Below are 16,034 nucleotides of genomic sequence, written 5' to 3'. Positions count from 1 at the left end.
ATTTCAGGTTCCTCTGCAACTACAAACAGAATACCTAGCAGATGTGAAATAAGTGCCTTTTAAAGAAATGAAAAATGAAAGGAAAGAAGAAAGAATACAGGAATAAATTAATAATAGAAGGAAAAATCTTAGCTATTGGGATCATTATATTGTACCACTCAACTTCAAGAAGTCATTTAGGAATTCTTAGTTTATTTTAAAGAATTAATGTACAATTAAATTACATGTTTAAAATTAATTTTATTTAATTTTAAAATTTTGTTTTATGCCTTAGTGCAATTTCTTAGTTTTATCCAGCAAGTATAAAGTATTCAATATTCCATGTAAGAAATTTGCAACCAATTTTCTACGCATTTAACTGGATACTTTATAAAGAGACTTTCACAAATAAGGAAGCAAGCATTATGCTGAATTTTTGGAAATAACAAGAATCTGTCATCCCTGCTGAGATAATGAAGTTGGATCTTGAAAATGAAAGTTTCGCTCTGTGGTCATGGTGTGGGGAAGTTCAATGAATAAAGAGATAAAAATAGGTGACATAAATGCAGGAAGAAAGTATTTAGAGTACAGATAAATCATACTCATATTTTTTTCTTAAAGTATTCCAAGTATGTTTTAAAATGATCAGATAACCACATGTATGTATACGCATATATTTTTTGTTTAGGGAATTTAATAGTTGGATTTCATCTGTGCACGTCCCAGCCTAAAAGGGGTTTCTGACTCTCCTGAACTTGGGTATCCAGTGTATTGTCTGTCTCCTTGATTGAAGCTTGACTTCGGAAATCCTGGTGAGGCAAAACTCTGAAAAATTAAAAATATCAAATGTGAATAAAGGACATTTAATAAAATTTTCTATTCTCATTTAGATATGCATATGTACCGCAGAATAAGACACATACATTTATTATCAGAGTTTATTTAGAAATCTGTTGAAGCCCTATTACACATTTGTAATGATTTAAAATACACAAGAAATGTTTTCTTTTAGTAAGTGAATTCTCAACTGCTTTGAACTAATCATTAAACACTGTATTTACAATATATTTCCTCTAGACTTGTTTGCATATTGTGCAATGCAGAGTCTCCCTAAGTAAGAAGCAAACATTGCAGGTGGAAATACATGTAAGAAAAGCAAATATCCCTTCTTCTTTTCCGATACAATAGTACCAAAGTTCACATTCTAGTATTGCACAGTGATGAATGTTACCACAGTGTGGCAAAATCAAATTTGTTGTTTTTACAAAATATTCCAATTCTATGATTGCATAAATTTTGAATTATATCATTAATTGTTTTCAGTTAACTTGCCCTAGTAGCATAATGTGGGGCTTTAAGGCTTCCATAGAGCTGTTTTATGATAGAGGTACCTGTTAAATAAAACCTTCTGAGAACTAAAAAGCCTCCACTCTCAAATGTACTTTTATGTTACAATGACCCTAAGGCAACATGCTCATGAGCACTTTAAAATATCATTTTGAAACATATCTGAGAATGTATGACTACTGTAGATAAGAAATCTCTTACTTGAAAACACACTGGCAACTTCCATTTGCATGAGAACAATTCAAAAACGTATAAAATATACATGAGATGGCTTCAAAAAGTTTATAGAAAGTAGACTTAAAAAATAACCTTATTTTGTTGCAGAATGCTTTAAGTCCATGTGTACTTTTTCATAATACACATTTTCATGAACTTTTAACAAAAGCTCCGTATATTAGTTGCCTCACTCTGTGACAAGACCTGTGCTTGATACTGAGCATACAAAAATATGAACATTGCCAATATTGTGGATTAATTCTAAATCAAATGGGAGATACAAAGCAGTAGGTGAGTAATTATAACATGACACCTTAGTACAAGAATGAAGGCAATACAATTGCTTCTGAGAAGGCAGAGGAGAGGACATTATCTCTGAAGATAGATTTGGGAAAGACTTCCTGAGATATTTGATATTCTAAGTAGATATTTTAGGATGATTAGGAATGTTTCAGGCATGAAGCTGTAAATGCTTAGGAACCATATCTTTATGAAGCAGTAAGTTTTATATGGCTGGAATATAGGGCACATTCCTAGAGTAACGAGAGAAAGGTGGGGAGCTAGAGAGGCAGTAGAGCCAATAATCTGACCAACTTTTATGCTTTGTTGCACTGAGGATCTAGGGAGGTCTTTTAGGCTGAATCAGTGTAAGATTAGATTTGGTTTAGAATGATCAGTTTGGCAGCGGTTTGATGATTAAGCCTGAAAGAGAGACTTAAGTGCCACAAGAGTTAATAACAATTTTAGAAGGCATGTAATGAAGACCTGAACTAAGTCAGCGGCAGAAGGGTTTTTTTTTTTTTTTCCAGGACTTTAAGAGCCTAGGATGTGACACATGAAGTTTTAAAATAAGAACTTTTGTAGCACAGATACTCTATTTTTCACATTAATATTATAATTATACAAACAGCAGATTCAGTGTAGCTCATAGATACGTTTCTTAAGAATATGACGATATTCCCTACCTCTCTCTCTTCCCTCCCATTCTCTCTTTCTCCCATTCTACCTTTTTTTCCCTCCCTTCCCTCCTTCCTTGCTCTGTTCCAAGCAAACTAGTATAATTTAGTCATTTGAGATTTGGAGCAAACATTCTACATGATATTGTGCATGTTTAGATTTAGCTAGAGTAATGAAGTAGAGAAAACGGTTTCTAAGGGTTCATAGTGTTCAAACTAAGGTCATAGTACAATGACACTGTTGAGTGAGATAACAAAATATGGGAGGGGGCATAAGATGGCTTAAGAAAATAATGAATGAAAGCTTTAAGAGGCTTGCTAGAAACTAAATGTACATATATTCCACAGGTTATTAGAATCACTATATATTTGGGGAGACTTTTATGAGTCAAACTTAGATTTAAAATTCACCAGCAAGATGTACCCTTGGAAAATAACAATATTTAAACTGTGGGCAGAGCTGGAAATGTTTGAGGAGTTTTGAGAACTGTACTCAGGATGACTAAGTAGAGACCAGGAACGTAATATCGTGTAAGGCAATGGAAGCACTCAGGAAGCAGTGAGTGTCATGCAAATAGGGAGATCATGCAAGGTGACTTCTTCAATAGGCCTTTGGATATGAGAACTAAGAGATTATTTGGTACACCGCGTGCAAACAATTTTAATAATGTAGCTGAACAGAATGCTGAGCTTGGTTTTCATGTATCCTTCCAAGTAGTGTGCCATGAGAAATTTCTTGAGCAAAAGATATGTTCGAGTTGTTAGCACAAACTGAAATGACATTTTTCATCAGCTATTTTTGTGATAAGCTCTGGTTACATTCTCTCTTGTTCCCTTGCACTCTCCTCCCATTATCAATGTCCCCTGCTCATCTTCTTTTACCTTTCCCTCTTCCACTTTCTTTTTTTATTCCTTCTAATATTTATTTATTTTTATTGTAAAGTCAGATACACAGAGAGAAGGAAAGACAGAAAGGAAAATCTTCATCCACTGCTTCACTTCACAAGCAGCCACAATGCTCGGAGCTGAGCCAATATGAAGCCAGTAGCCTAGAATTCATCTAGGTCTCCCACGCAGGTGCAGGGTCCCAAGACTTTGGGGCCATCCTCAATTGTTTTCCCAGAACTCAGGCAGGGAGCTGGATGGGAAGCGGGGCTGCTAGGATTAGAACAGGAGCCTGTATAGGATTCTGGCGCATGCAAGGCAAGGACTTTAACTACTAGGCTACCATGTCAGATCTCTCCTTCTCCACTTTCAATCCTGCCCTCACATTTTGGAAGCTATTGCCTCTATGTTTCAAAATTCATTCATTCATTCATTCATTCATTCGTTTGTAAGGCAGAGTGACAGAGAGAGTACTAGAGAGAAGGAGAGGGAGAATCCTTCATCCTCTAGTTGATTCCCTGAATGGGCAAGACAAAGTCAAAACTCCATCTGGTTCTCCTTCACAGCTGGCAGGAATCCAAGTACCTGGTCCATCATCCATTGCCTTTCTAGGTTCATTACAGAGAAGGGATGCTGGATTGGAAGCACAGATCAGGGGGGATGCCAACCTGCCCTCCGTACAGCATGCTGGCATTACAAACAGCAGTTTAACCTGAAGTACCACAATATCATGTCTCATTGCTTCTACTTATTGACTGAAGTAACCACAAAGTATAGCTATGACTCACTTTTCTCTTTTGAGACTCTTATCTACATCTTTTATCACTATTAATTTTCTTCTAGTGATCATAATTAGTGATAATTTCAATATACTCACTGCACTACAGCTAATTGCACCACCCTTCTTATTCTCTCTCATCACTCTCTAAGCTTTTATTACACAGCATACATCACAAATAGTAGTTACATCTATGTTTATTTGTTGAGTAATTGTTTTCTCCAGTAAATTATGGCTCCATATGGCAGGGACAATAACTTAAAGTGCTCAGCATGTAATGAGTATCCAATTGCTTGAACCAATTGTTTGAATGGATGAAATGTTTTATTACTAATTGGCATCATGTAACATTAAAAGACTCATTTATATGTCCATGACTTCCTACAACATTATAACCTACAAGGATCACTAATTTTTCCTGTCCTTGTCTTACAAGAAAATGTTGAGCTATGTTTTAGGCCCCTTCAAAGGATAAATTGTTATTTATCTGGACAAATCTTAATGAGTGACTTCCACTAAGTCACATTTCTTCAATTACCCTCCTTCCACTGAGTGTCAGAAAAAAAACTCTGCATTGCTTCTAGCAAATAGAACATCACGAGGATAATACTGAGTAGCTATGGGATACTTACTTTTGTATTTATGACCCCATCTTAGCACAATGAACCTGCAGATTCTCCTGCTGGCCTTGAAAAAGTAAATCAGTGTTTCTAAAGGGACATGTGACAACTGAAGTGGGTAAAAACTGACAGTGGCCTCTAGACAGCCAGTCAGGAAAGGGATGTAAAGGGGGATGAAGCTTTATAGTTGTGAGGAAGTAGATTCTGTCAACAAAATGCATGAGCTTAAAAATAAAAAAAAATGCATGAGCTTTTTGAAAAGGCCCCAAACTCCAGATGAAAATGCGCCCTGCCTCACTTTCATTTGGCCTTGTGAGGCTCTATGCAGAAAACATAGATAAGCCATATCCGTACCACTGACACATTTCATTCAGAGAAATTATGAGATAATAAATACGTATTGCTTTAAATTAATCAGTCTGTGATAATTTCTTGCACCGCAACCAAGAACTAATGCACTGATCACAACTGATTCTGAAAACCCCAGACCCGGTGGCGTGGCCTAGCGGCTAAAGCCTTGAACGTGCCAGGATCCCATATGGGGGCCGGTTCTAATCCCAGCAGCTCCACTTCCCATTCAGCTCCCTGCTTTGTGGCTGGGAAAGCAGTCGAGGATGGCCGTGGGAGACCTGGAAGAGGTTCCTGGTTCCTGGCTTCGGATCGGCGCAGCACGGGCCATTGCGGTCACTTGGGGAGTGAATCATCGGATGGAAGATCTTCCTCTCTGTCTCTCCTTTCTGTATATCTGACTTTGTAATAAAAAAAAAATCTTTTTTTTTTAAAAAAAAGAAAACCCCAGTATCAAGCATGGCCATTTTTCTCAATATTGAACGTCTCTTACTTGGCTTTCTCTTGCATTTCCACATTTATTGAGTTACAGTGAGTTCAGTGTTATTCGCTCTTTTTCTTCTCTTAATTTAAAAAACATTTTATTTGAAAGGCATATTTTTACAAAGAGGAGCAATTAAAAAAATAGTATCTCCTCAAATGGTTGCAATGAACAGAGCTGAGTTGATCCGAAGTAGGGAGCCAAGAGCTTCTTCTGGGTCACCCTATGTGAATGCAGAGTACCAAGGACTTGAGACGTCATTAGCAGGGAATTGGATCAGAAGTGGAACAACTGGGACATGTGGTGCCAGTGCTTGCAGGTAGAAGGTTATCCTGTATGCCACTGCGTCAGTCCCAAATTTTCTTCTCTTTCTGATTTAACACATCCCTTAAAAGTTTCCAGGTTTTCGTTTCCCAATTCTGTCTTCAACAGTGGCCCATGCCTCTGGTATATGTATTCTACTAATTCTAATGTGTGCTAAGTATGCTCAAACAAATTAGGCTTTTAGTAATTGATAACATTGAAAAAGAGAGAGAAAAAATATCTTCCATCCTTCCATCCTCTGATCCACTCCCAAAATGCTCACAACTTCACGTCTAGGACTAGGCTAATGTGAAGCCCGTAGTCATGAATGTAATAATGAAGATGGCAGAAATGCCACTACTTAACTCATCACTTGTTCTTCCCCAGAGTGCACATTAGCAGGACACTGGAATCAGGAGTAAAGCCAGGACTGGAACCCAGAGAACCCAGTATAGGATGTGGGAATCCTAAGCAACCTCTTTGCTGTCATGTCAAAACACAGTCCACAAAATCAGTATCTATTCAACCACACATCTGGAAATGTATCTTCCTCAATAATTAAAATCCTTAAGACTCTGCATTTGCATTTCCTTACCTACCTCTCTGAGGTCACTCATCAATTCACAGTGGGGGTTTTGGGAGGAACTTTATTTTGCCATATGGTCAACCAAAAATGTTCTCCTCCTCCTCTTCCCCCCACCCAAAAACCCGAAATCATTATGTTAGCAAATATCAAGCACTTATTTTTGGGGGAACTAGTTCCATTTTCCCCCGAAATTTATTGTAATTGTCAAAACAAATCATAAAGATTCTTTTCATGTGGTAATTCATTCAATATTTTTTCCTGACTGCTATTTTTATACACTTCTACAAAGAAATAGTTTGTACTTGATGTTAACCGCCAATTTGTGTTATGACTGGTGATTAGTAGTTAGCTAGTGTTCAGCATTAGCTTGTACAATGTCCTATTTAATGTATCATGTATATTAAAATACAAAATAGACTTTTTCATGTTAATTTATGGCAATTTACTGACTATAATAACGTAAGACCAGTGTCACCTCTGCTAAATAGCCTGCCTTACATCTCAAATCTCATTTCTTAAGATCATAAATTTAAGTATTACATTTTATATTCTGTTAATAAATATACATTTATATATGTATATTTGTACACTGTGCCTTTGATTCATATTTCCTGATCCAATTTTACAAAATGAAATATTATTGAGAGCAAGTCCTAGAAAGAAAATATCTCAAATGTTTATCTGGACTAATGTTGTCAACATAACATTTTGCTATAGTGAGGCTTTAATATTCATTATGCTACCTTCACTTGAATTATGGTGATGATAATCTTATATAGAAATTGAGATGAATAATACATACATGGAATGGCTTCATGTGCGCTGTTGAGGAATACTTGTTCCCATTATTTTCTTCAGGTCTGGCTGTTCCCTGAGAGCTGTCCCAATTACGAGATGGATAGATGTAAAACTTGTCTTCTCCGGGCTCATGAGTCATAAAGCTATTTTAAATGAAGAAATAAATAGTAAAAAAAATTTAGGAGTCTTTAAAAAAACAGCTAATATAAGAGTGAGGATGAGACAAATAGTGATGATGATATTTTGCAGCAAGCAAATAAATGAAGTCATTCACAAATGACAGAGAAGATGTAAAATAATGACATCCTCGTAAAACTAAAGAACAAAACCATTCTTTTATTCTGTCTCTGGCTAAAGGTATTTAAAGTTGGGAGGGTAAATACTTTCTTGTTCTCTCTCAAAATTTCTGATACTTTGAGACACAGATAATTGAAACAGGTATAAACTAAGTTATCTCACAGAATGATTTGGTTACATTTGGAACATTTGGAAATATTTTAAAATGCTTTTACAATGAGGTACATATTCACAGTAGGAAATACTGTTATGTGTGACCACTCTCTTTTTCTTTTGTCCCTACAGCTCTACTTATTTTTTTAAATGCATCAAAACTGCTCACAGAAAGTTTTCCCAAATGAAATCCGATATTTACATGTATTAACTTCTCTTTTAAAAGACAGCTTATTTTTGGGCCCAGGGCTGTGTGCTAGCAGCTAAAGTCTGCCTTGCATGTGCCAGGATCCCATATGGGCACTGGTTCTAATCCCGCAGCCCCGCTTCCCATCCAGCTCCCTGCTTGTGGCCTGGGAAAACAGTTGAGGATGGCCCAAAGCCTTGGAACTCTATACCCGTGTGGGAGATCCAGATGAATTGCAACCTCCTGGCTTCGGATTGGTGCAGTTCTGGCTGTTGAGGTCACCTGTGGAGTGAATCAGTGGACAAAGATCTTCCTCTCTGTCTCTCCTCCTCTCTGTATATCTGACTTTGCAATAAAAAATAAAATATATCTTAAAAAAAAAAAAAAGACAGCTTACTTGTGTTGTCTTCCAGGCAACTGCAGTGCTGGAAATCCAGGACTTCCAGGAATGACCCTCTGAGGGGCTGGGCTCCAGGGGTTCTGTGCACAGGGTTTAAAGGAGAGACGAAACAGAATTTTAGGGAAATTAAATAATAACTTACAATGATTCTACATGTTAGTGCTTTAACATCAAAATATCTCCAGATATAATATGTTAAAATGCCAAATAAACACAGTTTATTGCTAAAAAGAGAACATTTTTACATTATATTAACAATGTGGCAGTTTATCTATCATCTATGATCTAGCTGTGGATGAAGAATGAGTTACTGAAACAAATGTGAAAAAAAAGAATGGGTGTTTCAACTATGTCTGTAAGCAGTAGGTGATCCTTTCAACAAAAAGGATTAGATTTTAATCCTGGTTCTCATTGTTATCGTATTAGAAAACACTTATTCTGGTCCAGTCTGTCCCACATCCCATTTAGCAGCTCTCCTACATGTTAATGGGTTTTGGAACCTGGCTCAACCCAATTGATCCTACTATCCGACTGGGTTTTACTGGGCCACAGCATCCATTGGTTAAACATAAGAGATGGGATTTGAGACAGAAATGACCCAGCAATTGTAACTACCAGTGTGCACATAGGCAGATGTGTGTGACGGACTGAGCCAGGCCCTGTACTGCCAAGCACACACAAGAGTCAGGTCTGAAATCACCTCAGAGATTTCTTAGGGGACTCTCCCACCCCCCCTCCCACACACAATACATACATATAACTAAACCACTGGAATTAGAACTCCAACCATAGGGAGAATTGTAGGATCTGTGGACTGACAATAGAGTATATGTGTCAGAACTGGGCCTCCTCAATAGCTAAGACAGAGCAGCCCAGTTCTGACAGCTAAGACAGCATGCCCAGATGCACATGGAGAATATGGCAGTCCATGTGGTACCATAGCAGAGGAAGGAGGGCAGAATACACTGGACAACTACCGCAGCCAAATGTTGACAGCAAATACTTGGTGAATGGAGACTCTAAAGTGAACTATGGCAGTTAATGGACCTTGGAAGTGTTTCCTTATCTTTGGATCCATGAGATTGACAGCATCTTAGAATAATGGAAACCACTTGGGCAGAACTCTTGGAGCATGCTCCAGATTGGGGACCCTGAGATGACATCAGTGACCATTCCCCATCCCTGGGTACTGATGGGGTTGGAAGGTTGGATGCAGCTTTTCCCCTTGTCTCCCTCCTTGCCCCAGATACAGGAGGAGGAAAAAGAAAAATTTGAAAAAATGGTCTCACTTGCTTTTCCCTAATTCTTGACCCTTCCCACCTCAATCAACTATGTAAAAATCTTAAAATAAAAAGAAAGAAAGAAAACAATTATTCTAAGGAAAAGCACTGTTAACAGCCTTGACACCAGCACAGTATACTCAGGTTGGGTCCATAGTTGTGATGCATCAAACAGCCACATCTATACTGCATATTGTTTTAGAGGGAACTAATCCATACAAATCAATTAATAAGTGTTTGCTATTTAAAGATCATACTTTGTACATACAAAAAACCCTTGGGCTTTCAGTAATGTGGTTATTGAAGCAGAAATTGGCATTCAGTATAGATTTGAGGCATATAGTAGTAAATCCAGCACAGACCTACACAGAGCCTATTCTCACAGTCATGGTAGTTATAGGTGGATACAAACCATTGTGACAATGACCATGTTATAATCAGGGCATTTATATATAGTTTTTTTCCCTAGCGTGGAGAAACTTGATGCAGCATATAAAATGATTGATTACAATATGATTTTTAAGAGTAAGTAGTAAGTAAAATATGTGCTATGGCCCATCCTCAAGTTACAGTACATTCCTAAAACTACTTTTGGGGGATCTTAAATGGATCATATCAGAGATAAAACAAAAGTTAGGTGTCATCTGGACAGACCTACTGATACAAACAGGAAGAGTAGGACAAAGCTGACAATCTAGATGTTTTACTTTTCCCTTGGGCCTTCCTTTTCTGTTCCATTTCAATGAGCTTCTTTAAAAGAAAAATATAAAAAAGCACATCAAATAAAAAAAAAACCATGACTCTTTTTTATTCATTTTATTATTATTCTTATTATTTTATAGTACAGTTTCATATTCCCCCCCCCCCCAGTTCCTCTATATCATTACTAACATATAGTTCTTCATACTCAGTCTTATGTCCATAATTGCGGGCATGGACAATGGCAGAGAGTCCAGAATCCTATTGTCAAGATATAGTAAACAGATTCATTGTAAGTCCATCATTGTCTGGAAGTAGAAATGCATGCCACACTACGTCCTCACATCTGGATGTTAGTCTCCATTTCACAGCTACTGTACATCCCCTTAAATGAAAAGCCATGATTCAAAATCAACAATGGAAAGAAAAGAGGAAATTTACAATGCCATGAAGTTAAGTGACATGTTACTAGATATGACAGTCTCCATTACATAACTACTGTACATCCCCTTAAATGAAAAGTCGTGATAAAAAATCAACAAATAGAAATTTACAATGCCTGAAGTTAAATGACATGTTACTAGATATGATAGTCTCCATTACACAGCTACTATACATCCCCTTAAATGAAGAGCCACAAAACAAAATCAACAACAGGAAGAAAAAAGAAATTAACAACACCAAGAAGTTAAATAACATGCTATTAAATGACTAATGTATATTATCAAGAGTTTTGTAATTGATGCTTGAATATGAATTTTATATAATGGAAAACGAACCCAAGAGGACTGATAATCAGATTTGTTGTGAATTTTCTGTATATTGAATGAATGAAGATAGAAATTGAAGATTAATATGTACATTTACATGATTTCATTTTTGTAAAAGGCAAAAGTGCATTTATGTGTGTTTATATATACTTGTATATACAAAGGAAAATGTTTCAAAGGATATACTTTAAATTGTTCACAGTGATAACCTCTGGGGAATGGGATTAGAAGGAAGGGGATTTATGTGGCTGTCTGTATACTGGGTGGGATATTGTGTTTTTATTTCTGTATTTGAATTTTTAATAAATATGTATTATTTATAATTAAAAAAAAGAATACAATTGCATCTCATATCCATAAGCTTTCTGGGATAGAAGATGAACAAATTTGAATGAAAGTTTGAATGATGGATTTTATCGGACACCCTATACTCTTTTAGAGTGCTTTATGTATTTTTTCCATGTTCGACAGATTTTTGTTATAAAAGCTGTAAAATTTTCCAGCCTAAATTATAAGTTAAAGTAGTTATTCTTTGCTCTGTTTCTGTTACAAAAAGGCATAAAAATAAAAGAAAAGCAAAATGAGGTATGCTGACAAGATGAAATAGGATTAGAGAATTTAGAAGACCAGGAAAATAAAGTTTTTACTCTAACACCATTCAAGAATGCAGGACAGAATTATTAAAGCTCCATTTTTCTTTGCTGCTGATAGTCCCTCTAGTTTATCTGCAAGTGATAAAAAGAAAAAAAAAACAGTACTGCTACAATACTGTTTCAAATAATTAGAAAAATTAATTAGCTGAGGTGACACTCTGTTCAAAGGGTGAACTATTTTGGAATATGAAATACATTAGCTGTTAAGTCTCTTCTGGTAGCCATAAGTATTACCTTTATTCATATTATCTAAATTAAAAATTCTATGTGAAAAGAAAAAAATGACTAATGTGTAGCTGAAGAAATGAAAATCAAGAACCTTCTTGAAGAAAATGATGCTACCGTATGATATACTAGTCATTGAATGATTTAATGAGAAGGAAGTGTTTTGAAGAGATGAAACTAACAGAGAATAACAAAAGCCATGTGATACAGTTTCCGCTAATCTTTGTGGAAGTGTGTCTCCTCCAGACAAAAAGCAGATGGGTTTTGTTTTATAATCCAGTGTACTAATCTATGATGTTTGATTAAGCTCAAGCCATTTACATTCAGAGTTGAATATACATGGGTGTGACGTTGGTCCTGTCATTTTAGGAACGGGTTGTTCATTGGTTTAATCTTCTGTTGTCATTTTACTGGGATGTTCTTCTCATTTGCCTTTGGTTTTGATAGGTGCTACTCTTCTTCTCTACCAAGAGAACATCTTGAAGTATCCTTTGTAGGGCAGGTTTGGAAGAGGCAAATTCTTTTAGCTTTTCTTTACTGTGGAAGAATTTTATTTCATTTTCAAAGACAAAAGAAAGCTTTGCTGGATATGTTATCCTGGGCCGAAAATTTTTTTCTTTTAGAATCTGGAATATGTCATTCCATTCTCTTCTTGCCTGTAGAGTTTCCTGGGAGAGATCTCCTGTGAGCTTAATTGGCATTCCTTTATATGTCAATTGATTTTTTTAACGTGCACATTTAAGGATGTTTTTCTTATGTTCAATTGAAGAGAGCTTGATGATCATATGTCATGGTGAAGATCGCTTTTGACCAAGCCTGTTGGGAGTTCTGTGCCCCTCTTGGATCTTGTTTCCCAGTTCTTTCCCCAGATTAGGGAAATTTTCCTTTATTATTTCATTAACTACATTTGCAAACTCAGCTTCTCTTTCTGCACCTTTTGGGACTCCCATAACTCTTAGATTTGGCCTCTTAATAATGTCTTTCAATTCTTGAATACTTTTTTTGGTCTGATCCAGCTCTGCTTCCAGCTTTTTGTTTGCTTCCCCCTGGTGACAGGAAATATCTTCCAATTCTGAGATTCTTTCTTCTGCTTGCTTCATTCTATTTTGGAGACTCTCCACTGTACTCTTAATTTGCTCTACTGTGTTCTTAATTTCTGATATACCAGCCTTGATTTGCTTTATTGCTTCCTTAAATTCTTTGAACTCTTGCATGAGCTTCTCATTGTTGATCAGAATCTTTAAAATGAATCATGGATTCTGTGTGCCCCATTTTCTCGATGTCTTCCTCAGTTAACTCTGAGATTGGCATAGGGTTTTGCTCCCTTGCAGAAGAGTTTTCGGCAATATTCATTGTGCCTTTGTCTCTTCTTTTGCTCTTGGTCATTGTACTTCAGGTTAGCAGAGTCTTCTCTTTTTGGCAGGTTTCTAAGCTGTGTCACCCACAGGTCTACAATGTGATTTGACTCATTGCGGTTGGTACACAACTTTTCTTGCAGCCACTTGTGCCACAACCTCTAGCAAGTTCCAGGTCTGGGTTCTTATGTCAGATTTCCACTGTTGTCTCCACAGCCCCAGCTCTTGTCTCACCACTCTCCACCTCCTGTGATACTGTGCTGAGGCTGCACCATTGTCTCTGCAACCTTTCTCCCACTTCTGGTTGGAGCAGGTCCCAGGATTAGGTTATATTATATATTAGGTTGTTGGTGGCACTGATCTTGCTGGAACCTGTTGGACATTAGGTCTGGGTGCCACACGGACCTATTTTGACCCGTACGATGTCACAGTCAGTATTATTTTTCTGCAGGACCAGTGCAATCTCGGACCTCAGCAAGTTCTCGCGAGATCAGCACATGTGCAGTTCACTGTTGTCCCCTGCAGTCCCAAAGCTATTGCCACAGTGTACAAAATGGCGCCTGCCGTACAACCACTACAGTTCTTGATCTGCTGGCCGTCAGATCCAAGGGCTATCCCAGACCTGCCCTGGGTGGAACCCGTAGAATGCCATGTCATTGCAGTTCATCCAGACAGAAATGAGCTCACTCCCAGCTCAGCACATGCTCAGTCCTCTCCCTCGCCCTTTCCTCCTTATGCAAAATGGTGCCCAATTCAGCTCTAGAGGGCTGACTGGGCTGTGAAATCCACTCTGCTCTCGCACTGCCCGTCTGAGATCTGCTGCTCTGTCTCTGCTCCTGGTCAAATCAAATGGACCAGCAGAATGGACAGTTCTTTGTCTGGGTTCACCACCTGAGCTCCCAGTGAAAGTCCCTTCCCACCTGGTTGCTGGTGGAGTTCCAGCTGCTGTGGAGTTCAGCTCGCCGTGCTGGAATATCAGTCTGCAACACCACACCGTTGTGCCCGCTGCTTTCCTGTGTCTGTCAGTCTCCAGGTACCCCTCTGCTGTTGTTCTGTCCTTTCCTATTTCCTGGAATATGTCCTCTGTTCTTCATCCTGGTTAAATGTTTTTCCGTCTGTATAAACGTGTCCTTACCCTATTCCGCCCGAAAACCATGACTCTTAAACTATATCAATGAGTTTTGGCAAGAAAATTTCACTTGTGTTTTCCATCAGTCCCTCAGATCTTTTTTTCCTCATACCATTGCACACAGAATCAGGGCATTCTGACCATTCCATCTTTCAGGTCTTAAAGTGTCTACCTCTTCTACCATGAAGGATATAGTTTTATTATTCCAGTCCACTTTCTCTCTTCCAGGGGAGAGCGGATGGTGCACATAATACAAAGAAAAGAGGCCTCTCTAAAATTTAGACTTAAAGTCATAAATGCAGCCTCTTGCTTCATCAGTGTGAATGTGTTGGGAAAAACGGTTCCATAATCATCAAGCAGCAGGAGAGATCCTAGCAATGTAGAGGGACTGCTGCGTATCTTCCATTTATCTTTTTTGGTCTAATAAAAATTCGCTAATCCAGATCTAGTTCTTCATCTAAGTATACAACCATGGAAAAGTTTGTTAGGCAGAATTTAGGAGTAGAAAATTACAGGTTAGACGGCAGCACCAGAGGGAAACAAACTGTGGGGATATTTTCCTAATAACAAACTCCAGGCATGGTAATGATGCTAGTGGTAATGGGAGTATGGCACTGCATTCTTATAAGCACATGAAAGTTCAAGAACAGCAGCTAATAAATAAAGACAGATTTCTCCATCAGTAGTGACTATATCAGACCTTCCACGTAGGATGACCATATAATTTATTGTTCAGACTAGATACTTACAAGAATAACAAGGGAAACATACTGCATACATTGAAACAATATGCCTATACTGGGACTTTGGTGGTCACCCTATCTTGGGAACAAAGTTGACTCTCCATGTCCTCCAGAAACAGTCGACGTGATTGCCACTTTCCTCATCAAAAGAAATTATTCTTCTGGATCCTATCTTATAAAAACCTTAAGACAATCTGTTAGGCATTACACAGGCACTATCAGGGATTCTATTGTTCTACTCCCACAGTGAAGCTGATATAAAAGAACATGGACAGATATGTTCCATACAGCATTGTCATGGTCCAGGTTGACAATTTTAAAGGTAAAGATAAAGCCATGTGGAAAGGCATTTGGGATATAAATGTAGAAATTTCAGCAGATTCCCATTTAAATCTATGATCAAAAACACTGTCTGTTGATTGGGAGGTAGAAAAAAAAATCAGCGGAAATTTCTGGAACACATTGGTGACTTTCCGAAGAGCAAAAATTGTGCTAAGGAAAAAGACATGGCATCTCCTCTACCTGGAATAGCCTTTCGTGCTGCCCCATTTATTGGAAGTCACAGACAAGTTGCCCTATTCATTCGCCTCCCAAATGTCAATGAAAGTCTTCCAGTAGTTACATAATAAAAATTGTATGCAGGGCAGCAATATGTGGAGTACACCACAGCATGAATGAGCACATATTTTGAATTTGTGATAAGAAAAATTCCCAAACATCCAACAACACTTGCAAGTGCATTCTGCAGTTCCAAAATTAATTAATTTTTCAGTCATTGGAGACTGCTATTTCATCATTCATTCTGTCCTCAAGCTTCCAACTTCTTTTCCATATTTTTTATTTCCA

Source organism: Ochotona princeps, chromosome X, assembly GCF_030435755.1.
Source record: "Ochotona princeps isolate mOchPri1 chromosome X, mOchPri1.hap1, whole genome shotgun sequence".
NCBI classification, from domain to species: domain Eukaryota; kingdom Metazoa; phylum Chordata; class Mammalia; order Lagomorpha; family Ochotonidae; genus Ochotona; species Ochotona princeps.
This window is presented reverse-complemented; position numbering follows the sequence as displayed.